Source organism: Capricornis sumatraensis, chromosome 6 (assembly GCF_032405125.1).
Source record: "Capricornis sumatraensis isolate serow.1 chromosome 6, serow.2, whole genome shotgun sequence".
NCBI classification, from domain to species: Eukaryota; Metazoa; Chordata; class Mammalia; order Artiodactyla; family Bovidae; genus Capricornis; species Capricornis sumatraensis.
Genome location: NC_091074.1, coordinates 51,255,726 through 51,273,321, shown reverse-complemented (window position 1 = coordinate 51,273,321; position 17,596 = coordinate 51,255,726). Strand labels below are relative to the sequence as shown.

The following is a 17,596-nucleotide window of genomic DNA, read 5'->3' as shown; positions in this document are numbered from 1 at the left end:
TGCACAGCACAGCACCGTTACACACCTGCTGGAGTCCCGGGAGCATGAACACACTCAAGCTGTAATTGGAGGCTCATGCAAATATAGAGCATGAGCAGCTTACAGTGGGACCAAGGGGGTGGGTTGAAGAAGAAATCAAATTTCATGATGGGGCTCAGACTGCTGGAAAAATCCCATTAACATTTGTGAAGAGTTTATTGAATTCAAACAAACAATTATCCAGGCTTTTACAGGCATTGTGAAGCGCTATAGAAGAAATAGGCTTCAATTGTGGGTGAGGGGGAGGAGGAATGCATTCATTTCCTGCGTATCACCTGTAGGTTCCTTTTGAGAGCCTGGATGAGAAACTGCAAGCCTTTGGTAGGCCTGAAAATAACATGACAGAAAAAAACTGTACAATATCCTGTAGAAGATGCTCTGCAAACGGATCCACTCCAAAGAGAATATGCTAATGTAACCCCTTGTATCTAGGTTCTAAAATAGTGCAACATGCTCTCATACCTTCAATAAGACGATATGCAATGCCATAGCACCTCACTAGAACTCAGTTAATATAACGTATGAGTCTAACTCTTGTCCCTGAAAACAGACTGAAAGGTTTCTTTAGTAAGCTAACAAAAGAGATTCCCCCCACCCATCTTATTGGACCCTTGGGCTGCTGCTGTTTACTCTTTTTATACAGACAGTCCCCACTTTGCACTAACAGGTATACCCGGAAGTGAGGAGACATGGAGACAGTTCAGGTAGGCTAATAATTTGGGGGATCATTTAAGTCTTTAAATTTTTAAACCCCTATTTAGAAAGAAAATTGGCATGGTCAGAAGGACAGGTGGGAAGGAGCTTATGACTGCTCGAGCTCCTTGATGCTTTAGCAGCACCCAGTGGCTCCTTGATGATCCAGAGCCATTCAGCTCTGAGAAAGCCTCCATGTCCCACTTGACAAAACAGCAGTTCTGCAGAAAACAGCCCCACCTTCCCTAGAAGGTAGTATAGTGTCCATCTGTGGTCTCTTTGGCATGTGCCTAGAAGAGTCTTGTTCTCTCTCTTCCAGGCAGGTTGTAAAAGGCTTTAAGCACGTGTAATACTTTTCCTGAGAGGTACTTTGACAAATCTAAATGTTTCTATCTACTGCATTATTTAACCAGTGATGGTTTAGTGTTCCTTGTAGTAACAAGGCAATTTCCCAGTTGACCTGCCACTTAAAGGACCTTTGCCTACAAATTCTGTCTTCTATACAATATTTACAATTGGCAGTTTTCAAATGTCCTTTGCACTTTCTCATTTGACTCACAGATGCATGAGAATTGTTAGTTTCAGTTTACACGTGTAGAGAATGAGGCTCAGAGCTGGAGCGCCCAGGTATTCTGGGATGGTGACAAGGAATGAGGAAGGAAGCCTGCTGGGATCCTCTTAACCAGTAGGGGGTCACCTTGCACACCTGGCAGAATTGCTTTGTTGCATCTGCAAACAGGGAAGAAATGTTTAGAGACCCGTAGAAATTGACAAATAAGGGTTTAAGACAGAAAGAGGTGGGGTTGGGTGTATTGGGGGCCTCTTGAGTCTTGGGAGAAGAAAAACATAAACCCGGTAACAGGCTAGAGCTTTCAGGATGTTTTTTCTTATCAGAACATGCACTGCGATGGTTTGCTTCAAAGGGGACAGAAGGAACCTGTGCTGTGTGCTTCCATCTTTGGGTGGATGCAGAGTAAGGAGGAGACACTGGTGACAGAAACACTGAGGAGAGCATAGGGACCTTCTTACAAAATGAAGGAATGGAGACCGAGGACCATCATGAGTAATGAGAGCTTGTCGGAAAGACAAACCACTGTAACAGTGTGACTGAATAGATTCCTGCTCACACAGAACCTCCTAGTCAGGAGGCAGACACTTTACCATCTGAGCCACCAGGGAAGTCAGTCAGGAGTGACAGGTCCTGGATATTATTCCTGTCTGTGTGGTTGAGATTTGTTACTCTCTCCATGGACAGGACACAATCCCCAAAGTGCAAGACTCACTCTTTAGTGAGAAATGAAGATAGAGTTTCCTGTGCAGGAGGAGTGGGCAGTAGGCACTCGGGATTCTCATGTTGCTTCAGTTTGCATTATTTAAAAATATGTTAGGCAAGGTGAGCTCTCTGAGGGGAAGGACAGCTTTGAGTTCTGAAATCCTTATAAATCACATGGTACCCAGCAGGTATTGTGTTACAATAACTGTACACCTGGATTTTCTGAAATAGTCCCAATTTCAAGTCTCTGTTCTGCTGTCTATTGGATTTCAGATGCTCCAGAAATGACATCATGTGGGGGATGATCTTAAAATAAGCAATATTTATAGAGCACCCACTAACTATTCACTGAGTGTGCAGGCAGAGGCTAATGACAGAGACTAGAGTTTCTGGTTTCCCTGAGCTTTGAGTCTAGAGGGGTGGACAGGCCTGGAGACAAAGGATTCCAAGAGTCTGGTTGGTCTAGCATTGTGGGGTATACCCAGTCTCTGAGGGAACAGAGGAGGGGCCTAATGCACACTGGAGTACAGAAAGCCTTTCTGGAAAAAGAAACCCCTAGGTTTGAGTCAATTCCTAGGCAGGGTGATAGGAAAACTGGGGGTCCCCAAGGAGAGAGGGGTCTGGGGTTCTCAAGGAGAAGGAAAGGATGGACTTCCCCTCCCCACTACATAAAAAGGTTTTTGTTCTTTAAGGCCAGAATTGATGATGACACAACTCAGTTTAAACTCTGTACTAGGGATTATATAACATTGTATCCTGCTTGAGGACAGTTTCTCCTTCCTGAAAACCTTCTGACTAATCCTGATATTTTAGAATGTAAATTATTTCATGCAAAGATGGGCTCGATAAAGGACAGAAATGGTATGGACCTAACAGAAGCAGAAGATGTTAAGAAGAGGTGGCAAGAATACACAGAAAACTGGACAAAAAAGATCTTCACGACCCAGATAATCACGATGGTGTGCTCACTCATCTAGAGCCAGAGATCCTGGAATGTGAGGTCAAGTAGGCCTTAGAAAGCATCACTATGAACAAAGCTAGTGGAGGTGATAGAATTCCAGTTGAGCTATTTCAAATCCTGAAAGATGATGCTGTGAAAGTGCTGCACTCAATATGCCAGCAAATTTGGAAAACTCAGCAGTGGCCACAGGAGTGGAAAAGGTCAGTTTTCATTCCAATCCCAAAGAAAGGCAATGCCAAAGAATGCTCAAACTACCGCACAATTGTACTCATCACACATGCTAGTAAAGTAATGCTCAAAATTCTCCAAGCCAGGCTTCAGCAGTACGTGAACCGTGAACTTCCTGATGTTCAAGCTGGTTTTAGAAAAGGCAGAGGAACCAGAGATCAAATTGCCAACATCTGCTGGATCATGGAAAAAGCAAGAGAGTTCCAGAAAAACATCTATTTCTGCTTTATTGACTATGCCAAAGTCTTTGACTGTGTGGATCACAATAAACTGTGGAAAATTCTGAAAGAGATGGAAATACCAGACCACCTGACCTGCCTCTTGAGAAACCTGTATGCAGGTCAGGAAGCAACAGTTAGAACTGGACATGGAACAACAGACTGGTTCCAAATAGGAAAAGGAGTACGTCAAGGCTGTATATTGTCACGCTGCTTATTTAACTTAAAGCTCAACATTCAGAAAACTAAGATCATGGCATCAGGTCCCATCACTCTGTGGCAAATAGATGGGGAAACAGAGGAAACAGTGACAGACTTTATATTTTGGGGCTCCAAAATCACTGCAGATGGTGATTGCAGCCATGAAATTAAAAGACGCTTACTCCTTGGAAGAAAAGTTATGACCAACCTAGACAGCATATTAAAAAGCAGAGACATTACTTTGCCAACAAAGGTCCATCTAGTCAAGGCTATGGTTTTTCCAGTAGTCATGTATGGATGTGAGAGTTGTACAGCTGAGCTCTGAAGAATTGATGCTTTTGAACTGTGGTATTTGAGAAGACTTTTGAGCGTCCCTTGAACTGCAAGGAGATCCAACCAGTCCATCCTAAAGGAGATCAGTCCTGAATATTCATTGGAATGACTGATGTTGAAACTGAAACTCCAATACTTTGGCTACCTGACGCAAAGAACTAACTCATTTGGAAAGACCCTCATGCTGGGAAAAATTGAAGACGGGAAGAGAAGGGGACAACAGAGGATGAGATGGTTGGGTGGCATCACTGACTCAATGGACATGAATTTGAGTAAACTCTGTGAGTTGGTGATGGACAGGGAGGCCTGGTGTGCTACAGTCCATGGAGTCTCAAAGAGTCGGACACGACTGAGCAACTGAACTGAACTGAACTGAATCCTATTATCCTAAAATGTAATTTTTGGGAGTGGGTCTGGTTAAATTTTCACAAACCTGAAACATTCCTTTGATTTATTGTAATAATTAATTAAAAAGTATATAACTCCCTTGCTAACACTAGTGAGGAGGGCACTCTCCATCCCCCTTCTGATGTCTATGTCAGAAGCTTTCTCTGTCCCTTTTTATACTTTAATAAAACTCTGCTACACAAAAGCTCTTGAGTGATCAAGCCTGGTCCCTGGTCTGGAAGCTAAATCTTCTTCAGACATCGGGAATCTGATATTGTTCACTGTCAGGTAAGCTATCAGGATAAGCCCATCACGGCCATGAATGATGGCCTGGTAAAGGGAGATAAAAACCAGGGTAGCATGGAGAAAGTCTGAAGTCAGGGATCTGAGTGTGCTTGGGGTTATCAAAAAAGTTTTGATTTTAGAAAAAATGTTTGTATATGGAAGGGGGCTTGCAAGGAAATGGATGGTGAAAATAAATTTGGGCAGGTAGGCCATGAAAGAAAGCTCAGTGCTCAGTTTTATGTTTTACCAAGGCTTTGTGGTCAGATGTAGAATACAGATTGGGGCAAGTCCAGAGTGAACTCCCAGATGCAACCACAGGGCTAGTATGGGTATTCAGGGGAGACGGGAAGAGAGCTTGACCTCGTGTTAGTCGTTGGGATGGAAAGGGAAAGCATGCAAGAGCCTACAGGACTTGGTGAGCCCTCCTTAGTCTCTACCCTATCCCTTTGCTTTTCTATTTCCCTGTCGTGAATCAGGCTAAAATAAGAAACACACGAAGAAGAGCAAGGTGGGGAGGGGAGGACATGCTTTTTTTTTTTTTTAATTTTAAAAATATTTGCTGAAGTATAGTTGATTTACAATGTTGTGTTAGATTTAGATGCAGAGCAAAGTGATTGGGTTATATACATACACACACACACACATATATATATAACTTTTTTTTCAGAATATGTATATCAGTTCAGTTCAGTTGCTCACTCGTGTCCGATTCTTTGCAACCCCATAAACCGCAGCATGCCAGGCCTCCCTGTCCATCACCAACTCCTGGAGTTTACCCAAACTCATGTCCACTGAGACAGGGATGCTGTCCAGCCATCTCATCCTCTATAGTCCCCTTCATCTCCTGCCCTCAATCTTTCCAAGCATCAGGGTCTTTTCATAGAAGTCAGCTCTGCACATCAGGTGGGCAAAGAACTGGAGTTTCAGCTTCAACATCAGTCCTACCAATGAACTCCCAGGACTGATCTCCTTTAGGATGGACGGGTTGGATCTCCATGCAATTCAAGGGACTCTCAAGAGTCTTCTCCAACACCACAGTTCAAAAGCATCAATTTTCGGTGCTCAGCTTTCTTTATAGTACAACTCTCAGATACATACATGACTACTGGAAAAACCACAGGTTTAACTAGACAGACCTTTGTTGACAAAGTAATGTCTCTGCTTTTTAATATGTTGTCTAGGTTGGTCATAACTTTTCTTCCAAGGAGTAAGCGTCTTTTAATTTCATGGCTGCAATCACCATCTGCAGTGATTTTGGAGCCCCCCCCAAAATAAAATCAGCCACTGTTTCCACTCTTTCCTGATCTATTTGCCATGAAGTGATGGGACCAGATGCAATGATCTTCGTTTTCTGAATGTTGACCTTTAAGCCAACTTTTTCACTCTCCTCTTTCACTTTCATCAAGAGGCTTTTTAGTTCCTCTTCATTTTCTGCCATAAGGGTGGTGTCATCTGCGTATCTGAGGTTATTGATATTTCTCCTGGCAATCTTGATTCCAGCTTGTGCTTCTTCCAGCCCAGCGTTTCTCATGATGTACTCTGCATATGAGTTAAATAAGCAGGGTGACAATATACATCCTTGACATACTCCTTTTCCTATTTGGAACCAGTCTGTTGTTCCATGTCCAGTTCTAACTGTTGCTTCCTGACTTGCATACAGGTTTCTCAAGAGGCAGGTCAGGTGGTCTGGTATTCCCATCTCTTGAAGAATTTTCCACAGTTTATTGTGATCCACACAGTCTAGGCTTTAGCATAGTCAATAAAGCAGAAATAGATGTTTTTCTGGAACTCTCTTGCTTTTTCGATGATCCAGTTTGGGGCATGCTAAATGTGAGGAGCATCTGGAATCCTCAGCTGGAGATATCCCACTGGAGTTCAGGAGAGAGCCAGTCTGTACTACATATATTTATTTAGGAGTTACTGGCCTTGGGGTGATAGTTAATGTGATGAGAGTAGATGGAGGAACTTTCCAGGGCAAGTTGGTAGAAGAAGAAGGGAACAGAGCCAATGACCGAGCCCATGGGAGCACCCTAGTCACGCTCTGGCCAGATGAAGCAGATAATACAGAGAAGACCCAGACAGAGAGGCCCGAGGCTCAGGATCTAACTGACAGACCAAGAGAAGACAGGATTGCAAACAGAAAGGTTGGTTGTTAGGATTGTTGAGTACTTCACAGAGGTCAAAGGGCAGAAGGATTTATGTAGCAGCAATGGATTTATTGATCAGGAGTCCCTAGGAGACTAAATGCCAATGTACCTCTCATGGCCAAAGTGGTGCAAAACTCTGTCAGAGGATATGTTTCAATTTTCTGACACATAAGCCTCAGCACACACATTCCAGATAAATTGGCTGCTTCTCTGTCCCTGCAACATGCTAGAGGCTCCCTTACCTCTGAGTCTTTGCTACTACCTAACCCACTTCCCGAGATATCCTTTTCCTCTTTTCTCTGATGACCTTACATTTGCTCCTTTCTCAAGGCTTGGCTCAATTTCCCTTTTGAAAATCTTCCTGAATCACTCTATCTTCCCTCCCATCTCCTCCTCTGCCCACCTTCCCAGCACCATGCAGCCTCTGTGTGCTCATTTACCAATTCAAGTCTCTTTTGACATTATAATCTCTTTGAGGACAGGTGCAAATGAATTACATTTGTTGTAGATATCTCACAATATCATGAAATCAGGGAATATAACACTCATGAGCACTTCTTGGAAATCATCTCCCCAGCTTTGTCTTTATCCAAAAACAGTGAACCAAAATAAAGCACTCAAAAATAGAAAATACCTCCTAAATAGAAGAATAAAATCAATATAAATCTAAGAGCTACAACTTGAGCAAATACAGGTGGAGAACAAAAAGAAAAAAGACTTAAACCCTGGTGAAGTAAGTGTTCTCTGTGGAGAGAGAAGAGTGGGTACAAAGAAACAGAAACATGTTAATCCAGTTATAGCAGGAGAGATAGCAGTTCCTGAAATATTTCTGTAAAACTCAAAAAGAAACTGTGAAAACCATTAATAAGCAGAATTTTTTTTTAAAGTAATCTTAATTTCAGAAAGTGTAGATGGGGACCTTCTAATCCTTTTGAACTCGTAAAATATATGTGATTGCAGAGAAAATGAATTAAAATGAAACAGCTATAAAATTAATAAACATTTTGATTCAGAAATATGTTTATTAATGCATTAAAAACCAAATCTAATGATGAGTTTAATAATAACTATAATTTTTAAGCAGTGGTAAGTATTAATGATATTTGGAAATATCTATAAAAAAGTAATATGATATGAAAATATTTGTCACATGGTTTGTGGCCAACATTTATGGTTGAAGGAAATGTTGAGTTTTAATTAGAGTTTAGCTCAGTTGGTAAAGAATCTGCAATGTGGGAGACCTGGGTTTGATCCCTGGGTTGGGAAGATCCCCTGCAGAATGAAAAGGCTACCCACTCCTGTATTCTGGCCTGGAGAATTCCATGGATAGTCCATGGGGTTGCAAAAAATTGGACATGACTGAGCAAGTTTCACATTTCACACACTAGCAAAAATGAAGATGCATTTTTTTCTCACTTAAATTCATAGGCCAGCTAAATTCTTTCTGTCTGCAGATCTCCAGGAAGCCTTAGTCCTCCATATTAAAAAACTCTAATGCTAATAATATTCACTGGCAAGTCTGGGTCAGTCTGTTGTGGGGTCAATGCTCCTTTCTCCTGGGTCCTGGTGCACACATGGTTCTGTTTGTGCCCTCCCAGACACTGTTTCCCCAGTCCTGTGTAAGTTCTGGCCACTCTATGGTGGGTTAATGGCGACCTCCAAGAAAGCTTATGCCACAGCCAGGACTACTGCACCCAGAGCCCCTGCCCCCACAGCAGTCCACTGCTCACCCGTACCTCCTCAGGAGACACCCAAACACAGATCTGTCTCAGTCTCTGAGGGGTCCCTGGGTCCTGGTGCACTCAAGGTATGTTTGAGCCCTCTGAGCATCTCTGGTGAATATGGGCTTTGATTCTAAACGTGATTTTGCCCCTCCTGCTGTCTTGCTGGGGCTTCTCCTTTGCCCTTGGACATGGGATATCTCCTCAAAGTTGCTTTCCTCACAGCTGCTCCAGCGCTGCACAGCCATCACTCCAGCACCTTGAATGTCCAGGAGACTCTGGCAGAGGCATGGGTTGGCAGTGCCCTGCTGCAGGGTTGGGGGCACTGAGTATAGCTGTGCATTCATGGGACCTTTTGAAGGAGGTCAACATTATCTTCATTACCTCTACCATAGTTTGGCCTCAGGTCAAATAACAGGGAGGGAACACAGCCCCACCCTTCAACAGAAAATTGGGCTAAAGATTTACTGAACATGGCCCCTCCCATCAGAAGGCGACCCAGTTTCGCCCATAGTCAATCTCTCCCATAAGGAAGCTTCCATTAGCCTCTTATCCTTCTCCATCAGAGGGCAGACAGAGTGAAAACCACAGTCACAGAAAACTAACCAATCTGATCACATGGACCACAGCCTTGTCTAACTCAGTGAAACTATAAGCCATGCCCTGTAGGGACTCCCAAGATGGACAAATCATGGTGGAGAGTTCTGACAAAACATGGTCCACTGGAGAAGGGAATGGCAAATCACTTCAGTATTCTTGCCTTGAGAACCTCATGAACAGTATGAAAAGGCAAAAAGATAGGATACTGAAAGATGGTCTCCCCAGGTTGGTAGGTGCCCCATAAGCCACTGGAGATCAGTGGAGAACTAACTCCAGAAAGAATGAACAGATGGAGCCAAAACAAAAACAACACCCAGTTGTGGAAGTGACTGGTGATAGAAGCAAGGTCCGATTCTGTAAAGAGCAATATTGCATAGGAACCTGGAATGTTAGGTCCATGAATCAAGGCAAATTAGAAGTGGTCAAACAAGAGATGGCAAGAGTAAACGTTGACATTCTAGGAATCAGCAAACTAAGATGGACTGGAATGGGGGAACTTAACTCAGATGACCGTTATATCTACTACTGTGGGCAAGAATCCCTTAGAAGAAATGGAGAGGCCATCAGGGTCAACAAAAGAGTCTGAAATGCAGTACTTGGATGCAATCTCAAAAACAACAGAATGATCTCTGCTTGATTCCAAGGCAAACCATTCAATATCACGGGAATCCAAGACTATGCCCCTACCAATAATGCTGAAGAAGCTGAATTTGAATGGTAGAAAGTGAAGAGGAACTAAAAAGCCTCTTGATGAAAGTGAAAGAGAAGAGTGAAAAAGTTGGCCTAAAGCTCAACATTCAGAAAATGAAGATCAAGGCATCCAGTCCCATCACTTCATGGGAAATAGATGGGGAAACAGTGGAAACAGTGTCAGACTTTTTTTTGGGGGGGCTCCAAAATCACTGCAGATGGTGATTGCAGCCATGAAATTAAAAGACGCTTACTCCTTGGAAGAAAAGTTATGACCAACCTAGATAGCATATTCAAAAGCAGAGACATTACTTCGCCGACTAAGGTCCGTCTAGTCAAGGCTATGGTTTTTCCAGTGGTCATGTATGGATATGAGAGTTGGACTGTGAAGAAGGCTGAGCACCAAAGAATTGATGCTTTTGAACTGTGGTGTTGGAGAAGACTCTAGAGAGTCCCTTGGACTGCAAGGAGATCCAACCAGTCCATTCTGAAGGAGATCAGCCCTGGGATTTCTTTGGAAGGAATGATGCTAAAGCTGAAACTCCAGTACTTTGGCCACCTCACGTGAAGAGTTGACTCACTGGAAAAGACTCTGATGCTAGGAGGGATTGGGGGCAGGAGGAGAAGGGGACGACAGAGGATGAGATGGCTGGATGGCATCACTGACTCGATGGACATGAGTCTGAGTGAACTCCGGGAGTTGGTGATGGACAAGGAGGCCTGGCGTGCTGCGATTCATGGCGTTGCAAAGAGTCGGACACGACTGAGCGACTGAGCTGAATTGATGAAGACCTACAAGTCCTTCTAGAACTAACACCCCAAAAGATGTCCTTTTCATTTTAGGGGACTGGAACGCAAAAGTAGGAAGTCAAGAAACACCTGGAGTAACAGGCAAATTTGGCCTTGGAGTACAGAATGAAGCAGGGCAAAGGCTAATAGAGTTTTGCCAAGAGAACACACTGGTTGTAGCAAACAGCCTGTTCCAACAACACAAGACTCTAAATTGAAATCACTAGATGGTCATTACCAAAATCAGATTGATTATATTTTTTGCAGCCAAAGATGGAGAAACTCTATACAGTGAGCAAAAACAAGACCAGGAGCTGACTCTGGCTCAGATCATGGTCTCCTTATTGCCAAATTCAGACTTAAAGAAAGTAGGGAAAACCACTAAACCATTCAGGTATGATCTAAATCAAATCCCTTACGAATATACAGTGGAAGTGACAAATAGATTCAAGGGGTTAGATCTGATAGACAGAGTGCCTGAAGAATTATGGACGGAGGTTCGTGACACTGTACAGGAGGCAGTGATCAAGACCATCCCCATGGAAAAGAAATGCAAAAAAGCAAAACAGTTGTCTCAGAAGGCCTTACAAAGAGCTATGAAAAGAAGAGAAAGGCAAAGGAGAAAAGGAAATATATACGCATTTGAATGCAGAGTTCCAAAAAATAGCAAGGAGAGATAAAGCCTTCTTCAGTGATCAGTGCAAAGAAATAGAGGAAAACAATAGAATGGGAAAGACTAGAGATCTCTTCAAGAAAATTAGAGATACCAAGGGAACATTTCATGCAAAGATGGGCTCAATAAAGGATGGAGATGGTATGGACCTAACAGAATCAGAAGATATTAAGAAGAGGTGGCAAGAATACACAGAAGAACTATTAAAAAAGATGTTCACAAACCATATAATCACGATGATGTGATCACTCACCTAGAGCCAGACATCCTGGAATGTGAAGTCAAGTGGGCCTTAGGAAGCATCACTATTAACAAAGTTAGTGGAGGTGATGGAATTCCAGCTGAGCTATTTCAAATCCTGAAAGATGATGCTGTGACAGTGTTGTGCTCAATATGCCAGCAAATATGGAAAACTCAGCAGTGGCCACAGGACTGGAAAATGTCAGTTTTCATTGCAATCCCCAAAAAAAGGCAATGCCAAAGAATGCTCAAACTACTGCACAATTGCACTCATCTCACACACTAGCAAAGTAATGCTCAAAATTGTCCAAGCCAGACTTCAAGAGTATGTGAACCGTGAACTTCCAGATGTTCAAGCTGGATTTAGAAAAGGCAGAGGAACCAGAGATCAAATTGCCAACATCTGCTGGATCATCAAAAAAGCAAGAGAGTTCCAGAAAAGCATCTACTTCTGCTTTATTGACTATGCCAAAGTCTTTGACTGTGTGGATCACAATACACTGTGGAAAATTCTGAAAGAGATGGGAATACCAGACTGCCTTACCTGCCTCTTGAGAAATCTGTATAAAGGTCAAGAAGCAAGTTAGAACTGGACATTGAACAACAGACTGGTATCCAAATCGGAAAAGGAGTACAATAAGCAGGGTGACGATATACAACCTTGATGTATTCCTATATGTTGTCACCCTGCTTATTTAACTTATATGCAGAGTCCATCATGTGAAATGCTGGGCTGGATGAAGCACAAGCTGGAATCAAGATTGCCAGGAGAAATATTAATAACCCAAGATATGCAGTTGACACCACCGTTATGGCAGAAAGTGAAGAAGAACTAAAGAACCTCTTGATGAAAGTGAAAGAGGAGAGTGAAAAAGTTGGCTTAAAATTCAACATTCAGAAAACTAAGATCATGGCATCTGGTTTCATCACTTCATGGCAAATAGATGAGGAAACAGTGGAAACAGTGACAGATAAAATTTTGGGGGGCTCCAAAATCACTGCAGATGGTGATTGCAGCCATGAAATTAAAAGATGCCTGTTCCTTGGAAGAAAAATTATGACAAACCTAGACAGCATATTAAAAAGCAGAAACATTTCTTTGCCATCAAAGGCCCATCTAGTGAAAGCTACGGTTTTTCCAGCAGTCATGTATGGATGTGAGAGTTTGACTATAAAGAAAGCTGAGCGCTGAAGAACTAATGCTTTTGAACTGTGGTGTTGGAAAAGACTCTTGACAATCCCTTGGACTGCAAGGAGATCCAATGAGTCCATCCTAAAGGAAATCAGTTTTGAATATTCATTGCAAGGACTGATGCTAAAGCTGAAACTCCAATACTTTGGCCACCTGATGGGAAGAGCTGACTCATTGGAAAAGACCCTGATGCTGGGAAAGAAGGCGGGAGGAGAAGGGAACGACAGAGGATGAGATGGTTGGATGGCATCACCGACTCAATGGACATGAGTTTGAGTAAACTCCAGGAGTTTGTGATGGACAAGGAGGCCTCGCGTGCTGCAGTCCATGTTATTGCAAAGAGTTGGACACGACTAAGGGACTGAACTGAAGGCTAAAAAAATTCATTGTTGAGTTTTTCATTCTTGAAGAAAGGACTTAAATAAATAGATGAAATTATTTCATTTTCCGTCCTTAAGTGATGGTAAAATTAATCATTTTGATGGGGTCACATTCAATTGCTAATGATCCACTTGTAGAAAACCTACTGCTTTTAAGTGTCCTTACCTTAGTATATTTTGATTATGAAAAAAAGCAAAGGATAGGAGAGAATGTTGTCTTCAGTTTGAATTGCCTTACATAGAGAGTACTGGAAATAAAATCAGTGGCTTTGCCTCGGACACTGTTGGTTTTTTTTTCTCCTTCCTGCTTACTAGCACTCTGCTGGTTGAATGGGAGATTCCCAGAGAGTTGTACTTATGATGTCCAAAATCCTTAGGGCATTAAGCCATTTCAACACGACAGAATTTGAAAGTGACACATCAATTAGCAGTTTGTCTAAGTGGAATTGTTGAACTTCATTGAGTAGAGGAAGTCTCATAAATTTTATTCTTACTCAAAGCTTTACTCTTACTGAAGTTGCAATATTAGCGATAAGTGAAGAAAAGGCAAGGTTGGCAGAAGTAAGGTAGATTTTGGCAAAATGACTTGTTTCCATATTGAGAGCATTTAGCATTTCCAGAATAGTACACATTTATATATTCTTTTTAAACTAAGATTCTCTTCAGGATGTGGGATGAAAAGAATTTGACTGCTTATCCAGTGCACCTAACCAGTTTCCATTCACACATTTTTGAGGTTCAGTTGAACTTGCCTATGTCCTTATACTTCCATGGCCACTTCAGCTTCCTGTTATTATCAGCCCACGATTCCAAAAGGTACACTTTCCTTCCTTTATTTCCAGATGGTCTGCATAAGCTGTTCACTTTTCTACTCCAGGTTGAGCTTGCTCTGTCAATCAAAGATAGACCATTTCTTCATAAGGCAGGCTCCTTGGGTGGTTAGTTGTCCTCCTAATTTCTGTATAATACTAGAAGATGAAACACTACTCAGTACATGCAGAATTATTTGAGCAACATTAATGGGAACATTTCTGGGATGGAAAGGGATGGTCTTTTATTTTACTTTGAGTTCTTTAAAGTCTCCACTGAAAGCACTTTAATAAGTCCAGGAGTCAGACAATAAATTCACATTTTTAAATAGCAGCTCCACTGTAACTCAGGCAGCAGATACCACATAGTTCTTAGACAAAGATGATCACTGTCTAGGAATTTGTTTGCAAGTATTCGTCTCCAGCACAGGAATAAAAGATGCTACTCTATGCTAGGTGCTTTGCGTTATAATAGACTTCTGCCGAAACAATAACCAGTTTGCCTCTAGTTGATAAGATATACAGGCATACCTTGTTTTATTGCACTTCACTTCATAGACACTGAATTTTTTTTTTTTAACAAACAGAAGGTCCACGGCAACCTTTGCATCAATGAAGTCTATAGGTACACTGTTTTTTCAAAAGCTTTTGATCACTCTGTGTTTCTGCGTTGTATCTTGGTAATTCTTACATTTCAAACTTTTTCATTGTTGTGATGTTGGTCATGGTGATTTGTGATCGGTGATTTTAGATTTTCTGTTGTAATTGATTTGGGGTGCCATAGACATCATCCGTGTACCAGTGCTGACTTACTTGATAAAGGTTTTTTGTATTTTGCCTGCTCCAACTGCCAGCTGACCCGCCATCTCTCTCCCTCTCTTTGGGCCTACCCATTTCCTGAGACACAGCCATATTATAATTGGGTCAACTCATTCTAAAATGGTCTTTTAAGTTTTCAGGTCAAAGAAGGAGTTACACATTTTTCACTTTAAATCAAAGGTCAGAAATGATTAAGCTTAGTGAGGAAGGCACACAAAAGCCAGGAGAGGCTGAACACTAGGCCCCTCACCCCAAATATTTAACCAGACTGCAAATTCAAAGCTAAAGTTTTTGAAGGAAGTTAAACATAAACATAGAAAGGCTACGAAAGCAAAACAGCCGTATTGCTGATATGGAGAAATCTGGATCGAAAATCAAGCTAGTTACAATATCCCGGGAAGCCAAAGGCTAATCCAGAGACAGACCCTATCTTCAATTATCTGAAGGCTGAGAGAGTTAAGGAAGCTATTGAAGAAAGGTTTGAAGCTGGCAGAGGTTGGTACTTGAGATTTAAGTAAAGAAGCTATCTCTATAACATAAAATTGCCAGCTGAAGCAGCAAGTGATGATATAGAAGCTTCAGCAAGCTTTCCAGAAAATCTAGCCAAGATAATTCATGTAGGAGACTACAGTACATAACAGATTTTCAATGTAGCTGTAACAGCCCTCTATTGGAAAAGATGCCATCTGGGGACGGGGGAGCCTGGTGGGCTGCCGTCTATGGGGTCGCACAGAGTCAGACACAACTGAAGTGACTTAGCAGCAGCAGCAGCAGGACATTCACAACTAGAGAGGTGAAGTCAATGTCTGGCTTCAAGTCCTTGAAGGATAGGCTGACTCTTATTAGGGTCTAATGCTTCTGATGACTTGAAGTTGAAGCCACTGCTCATTTACTGTTCTGAAAATCCTATGGCCCTTTAGAATTGTGCGCCATCTATTCTGCCTGTGCTCTGTAAAGGGAACAGCAACGCCTGAATGGCAGCACATCTGTTTATACCATGGCTTACTGAATATTCTAAGCCAACTGTTGAGACCTACTGCTCAGAAAAACAGGTTGCTTTCAAAATATGACTGCTCATTGACAATATACCTGGTCACCTAAGAGCTCTAATGGAGATATACAATGAGAGTTCATGCCATTTCCATGCCTACTAACACAGCATCCATTGTACAGCCCATGGATTAAGGACAAATTCCAACTTCCAAATCTTCTTATTTAAGAAATATATTTACAAGACTATTGCTGCCATAGATGGTGATTCCTCTGATGGATCTGGAAAAAGTCAGTTGAAAATCTTCTGGATAGGATATGCCATTCCAGATGCATTAAGAACATTTGTGGTTCACTGGGAAGAGGTAAAAATGTCAACATTAATAGGAGTTCGGAAGAAGTTGGTTTCAGTCTTCATGCCTGACTTTGAGGGGTTCAGGACTTCAGTGGAGGAAATAACTGATGATATGGTGAAACAGCAAGAGAACTAGAATTAGAAGCAGAGGCGGAAGACGTGACTGAATTGCTGTGATCTCATGATAAACCTGTGACAATGAAGAGTTCCTCTTTATGGATGAGCAAAGAAAATGTTTTCTCTACATGGAAACTACTGCTGGTGAAGATGCTATGAATATTGTTGAAATTAAAGGAAAGGGTTTAGAATATTACATAAACTTAGTTGGTAAAGTAGCAGCAGGGCTTGAAAAGATTGACTTCAATTTTTAAAAAAGCTCTACTGTAAGTAAAATGCTGTCAACCAGTGTAGCATGCCTGCTAACAGAAAATTATTCATGAAAGGATAAGTCAAATGATAAGGCAGACTTCATTATTGTCTTATTTTAAGAAATTGCCACAACCACCCTAACCTTTAGGAGCCATCACTGTTGGTCAGCAGCACTCAATACTGAGGCAAGACTCTCCACCAGCAGAAAGAGTACAGCTCACTGAAGGCTCTGATGATGGTTAGCATTCGCATTTTTTTTTTAGCAATAATAAGTATTTTAAAATTAAGGTATGTATTTTTTTTAGACAAAATGCTTTTGCACATATAGTAGCCTATAGTATAGCGTGAACATAACTTTTATATGCACTGGGGAACCAAAAAATTCCTATGAATTCCTTTACTGTGATATTTCTTTATTGCAGTGATCTGGAACTAAGCCCACAGTATCTCGGACTTATGCCTGTAATCCATGTAGTAGTACTCTTAAGTTTAGGGGTAGCTAGCATCTTCTGCACTCATGAGAGTTCAGTAGAAACTTTCTAAAAACAGAGATGTGGGAGGTCTTGAGTTAACAAGTATTTCACTTGACCCTCTTTTAAAGATATGTAAATTACCTGTCTGTGTCTCCTAGTGGGTGAGCATACTCCTTGAAGGCAAAAGTGCACTTAATTTTCATGAAAAAAAGCAGAGATTAGGACAGGTAATGAGAAAGCACAGTTTCGTTGAGAAAGTAAGATGGGAAAGAAGAAGTATTGACTCCATAAAAAGGCAAGACTGGCAAGCATTACAGAATATCCATTCATAGTTTCATGCAAGGGATTGGTCCACTTTGCCTGGAGATAACTCAGAAGTAATGATATCTTCTGAGTTAGCAAACATTGTTTGAAGGTGTACATATTTAAATTAAAATCCTAAATACGTTGTATCATTTCCTGCTCTCAGTCCTCCGTGTTTCTGTGAAGGTATGTTTTAAGATGAGATTAACCTTTAAATCAGTAGACTTTGAGTAAAGCAGATTGCCCTATATAATGAGGGTGGGCCTCATCCAAACAGTTGAAAGCCTTAGGAAAAAGACTGACTTCCTCTGAGGAAGAGGAAATTTTGCCAGCTGACTGGTTTCAGACTTGAACTGCAGCTTCAACCCTTCCCTGGATCTTTAGCTTGTGAGCCTACCCTGTAGATTTTCAGGACTTGTCAGTTTCTT

General features: G+C 41.7%; 1 pseudogene; it reads left to right on the top strand.

Annotated features, from left to right (window-relative positions):
• The first annotated feature begins 6,564 nt into the window (after positions 1-6,564).
• LOC138080714 (tigger transposable element-derived protein 1-like) lies at positions 6,565-16,635 on the top strand (annotated as a pseudogene).
• Positions 16,636-17,596: the final 961 nt, after the last annotated feature.